Source organism: Clarias gariepinus, chromosome 12 (genome assembly GCF_024256425.1).
Source record: "Clarias gariepinus isolate MV-2021 ecotype Netherlands chromosome 12, CGAR_prim_01v2, whole genome shotgun sequence".
Classification (NCBI taxonomy): Eukaryota; Metazoa; Chordata; class Actinopteri; order Siluriformes; family Clariidae; genus Clarias; species Clarias gariepinus.
This window is the reverse complement of record NC_071111.1, coordinates 1405545-1410378: the sequence shown is the minus strand read 5'-3', so window position 1 is coordinate 1410378 and position 4834 is coordinate 1405545. Positions and strand designations below refer to the sequence as shown.

The 4834-nt window shown below is 40.0% G+C and overlaps 1 long non-coding RNA gene across 1 annotated transcript; it reads right to left on the bottom strand.

Moving 5' to 3' along the window:
• Nucleotides 1–237: 237 nt before the first annotated feature.
• Nucleotides 238–4577, bottom strand: LOC128533949 (uncharacterized). Its single transcript, XR_008361427.1, has 3 exons — nt 4473–4577; nt 934–991; nt 238–594 (listed from the first exon to the last, which is right to left on the bottom strand). It is a non-coding gene; the product is annotated as an uncharacterized LOC128533949 (long non-coding RNA).
• Between the last annotated feature and the right edge of the window lie 257 nt (nt 4578–4834).

Genomic DNA, 4834 nt, shown 5'->3' with positions numbered 1-4834 from the left:
AAGTTCCCTTCACCACCTCATTTTGGTCCTCCACCTCCTCCTGATCCTCCTTACACAGTCTTATTGAGTCTGAGATAAACACACAGTATCACATTAAAGATGAGTTTTAAATGTGTTCCAGTGCATCATTAGTGTAATTACTAATTACACTAATGATGCACTGGAACACACAGTGTACACACACACACACACACACACACACACACACACACACACTGCTGCAACTCTCACCTCGCACTCTTACAGATACTGATGAAGATTTATAAGTGTGTTTCAGGATTCCTGAACGTATTCTAAAGTAATAAACTCCTCTGTCACTCTCACTGATGTTGTAGAAGATGGTGGTGCAGTTCTTCATGCGGAGGTCTCCTATAATTTCACCTTTAATCTTGTTCTGTTCAGTTTTTTTAGAGTGAAAGACTCTGTTATTGTCACCATGAGTGCCATCTTTAAACCAGATTCCTGTAGGATCTCCCTGGAGCTGTTCATCATATTCTTTATTAATCTGAAAGCTGCAGGGTATGAGAACACAGAGTCCTCTCAGAGCTTCTACACTCTCTGGTAGACTGATGGAGAATTCTCTACACAAAACAGCTGCAAACACACACACACACACACACACACACACACACACACACACACACACACACACACACACACACACACAGGGTTAAAACCACTAACAAGGTACACTGTAATATTACTTCCTACAGTAAAACACACACTTATTCTCACAGTGAAACACAAATTCAACACAACACACACCTACACTACAGTAACACAACACACACCTACACTACAGTAACACAACACACACCTACACTACAGTAACACAACACACATTAGAAGAATCTGTGTTACACTAGAGAATCACACACTAATAAACAAATCATTTAGTTCCTGTCATATTCACATTAACAATTCTACACAAACCTTGAACCAGAGAAAATACAATAAGGAGTTTCTCCACAGATTTCATGTCTCTGGTCACCTGGAGAAGAGAAGATTAATGAGAAACCATTTCAGTGAGACAGTAAAGTACAGATCATACAAACAATACACAACAATCAGTACAAATGTTCCAACACACTGAGGCTTGATTTGTGTAGAATATCATTTATTAATGTTGATTAAACAGGAGATTTAAAATCCACTCAAACTAAAACTCACAATAAAATCTGTTCAAAGCACGAGTTTGATATATTATATTATATTTTTAATTCAAATTCAACCAATATATTATTAATACTAACTCTATATTACACTGCCACAAAAACTCAACTATAAACTCAACTGATTATCAGCTGGACAAAAACTGTGTAAGGTGGAGTTTTAGCGCTTTACTAAATTCAAGGGGAAAAAATCACACTGATATCACTGCTGTGTGGGACAATTTTCATGCACACACACACACACACACACACACCAGTTTACCGATACACTCTCACTTAACCAAGCATGCACACAGACACACACACACTAGCTTGCAGACAAGAGGCGGGTGAGGCGGCTGCTGTGTAGAACGACTTTATTATTTTTTTTGTGAAAGTCATCCTACACAAGTACAAAGTAAAAGATGCTTCACCCACACACAGCGTTATAGTACACACACACACACACACACACACACACACAGTGTTATAGTACACACACACACACACACACACACACACACACACACACACACACACAGTGTTATAGTACACACACACACACACACACACACACACACAGTGTTATATTACACACACACACACACACACACACACACAGTGTTATAGTACACACACACACACACACACACACACACACACACAGTGTTATAGTACACACACACACACACACACACAGTGTTATAGTACACACACACACACACACACAGTGTTATAGTACACACACACACACACACACACACACAGTGTTATAGTACACACACACACACACACACACAGTGTTATAGTACACACACACACACACACACACACAGTGTTATAGTACACACACACACACACACACACACACACAGTGTTATAGTACACACACACACACACACACACACAGTGTTATAGTACACACACACACACACACACAGTGTTATAGTACACACACACACACACACACACACAGTGTTATAGTACACACACACACACACACACACACACAGTGTTATAGTACACACACACACACACACACAGTGTTATAGTACACACACACACACACACAGCGTTATAGTACACACACACACACACACACAGTGTTATAGTACACACACACACACACACAGTGTTATAGTACACACACACACACACACACACACACACACACACACAGTGTTATAGTACACACACACACACACACACAGTGTTATAGTACACACACACACACACACAGTGTTATAGTACACACACACACACACAGTGTTATAGTACACACACACACACACACACACAGTGTTATAGTACACACACACACACACAGTGTTATAGTACACACACACACACACACACAGTGTTATAGTACACACACACACACACACACACACAGTGTTATAGTACACACACACACACACACACACACAGTGTTATAGTACACACACACACACACACACACACACAGTGTTATAGTACACACACACACACACAGTGTTATATTACACACACACACAGTTTTATAGTACACACACACACACACACAGTGTTATAGTACACACACACACACACACACACACACACACACACACACAGTGTTATAGTACACACACACACACACACACAGTGTTATAGTACACACACACACACACACACACACACACAGTGTTATAGTACACACACACACACACACACAGTGTTATAGTACACACACACACACACACACACAGTGTTATAGTACACACACACACACACACACACACACACACAGTGTTATAGTACACACACACACACACACACACAGTGTTATAGTACACACACACACACACACACACACACACACACAGTGTTATAGTACACACACACACACACACAGTGTTATAGTACACACACACACACACACACAGTGTTATAGTACACACACACACACACACACACACAGTGTTATAGTACACACACACACACACAGTGTTATAGTACACACACACACACACACACACACAGTGTTATAGTACACACACACACACACAGTGTTATAGTACACACACACACACACACACACACACACACAGTGTTATAGTACACACACACACACACACAGTGTTATAGTACACACACACACACACAGTGTTATAGTACACACACACACACACACACAGTGTTATAGTACACACACACACAGTGTTATAGTACACACACACACACACACACAGTGTTATAGTACACACACACACACACACACAGTGTTATAGTACACACACACACACACACACACACACACAGTGTTATAGTACACACACACACACACAGTGTTATAGTACACACACACACACACACAGTGTTATAGTACACACACACACACACAGTGTTATAGTACACACACACACACACACAGTGTTATAGTACACACACACACACACACACAGTGTTATAGTACACACACACACACACACACACACAGTGTTATAGTACACACACACACACACACACACACAGTGTTATAGTACACACACACACACGGATGTATACGAGTGACACACGTGCACTGAGACTGAGGATGGAGAGGATTACCCAGAATTCAGCAACACGAGAGAGTAGAACCATTGGCTCAGTTGTGATCACGTGATGTTTCTTTAGACTTTGTTACATTTTATTTTAAATTAGATGTTTAAAGAAAGTTTGTCATTAAAAAGCGATTAATTTAATTACTGCATGTTCTGAAATTCTCTTGTTTGTTTCCTGTGTTAGAGTTTTTTAACCCGTTAGATTTTCACATCTAAAACAGGATCAGTGGGGCATCAAACCTTCACATATAGATCAGTCTGTAGGAGGAGGTGTTAAACCACACGTGAGTTATGTTTCTGCTTATAGACATTTATAAACCATGAATTCGTTACAAACACAAAGATTATATAGTGTAAATAAATGAGTAGAGTTTAATTTCTCCTGCTTTTACATTTGTACACTTTAGCTGCCCTGAATTTCCCAGACAGAAATGACCCACACACGTACGCTTCTGTATCTCAAGTAACGTCAAGGACTCACGTCCAAACATGTGTACAATCTTATATTACAGTTTTAACACTAATGTAGATTTGACTCAATTTAATTTCTCAGTAAAATAACTTTTCATTTAGTTTAGTTCAGAAACAAAAGTAAAAATATAAAAATGTTGTTTAAATACAAACAGTTAATTTCCCGACAGCAGATCGAAAGCATGACACACGTTTACTGTAACTTAAAATACAGGATAAATAGAGTCACGTCCACTATTAACTAAATACAGAACAAAGTGTGTAAGAATGAAGCGCTAGTGTTTCTTACCCGAGAGCTCTAATGCAGTGTGACCAGTTACATCCTGACATCTCTCTCTCTCTCACACACACACACACGCACACACGCACACACACAAACACACACACCCACACACACACACACACAGGCTCTCTCTTTCTCTCTCTCTCTCTCTCTCACACACACAACGAACACACACAACAAACACACACACACACACACACATACAGGCTCTCTCTCTCTTCCTCTCTCTCTCTCACACACACAACAAACACACACACACACACACACACACACACACCTACACACACAACAAACACACACACACACACACACACACATACCCGTTCGTCGGGCTAGAGGGACAATTTTTTGATATTTTTCAGAAATCA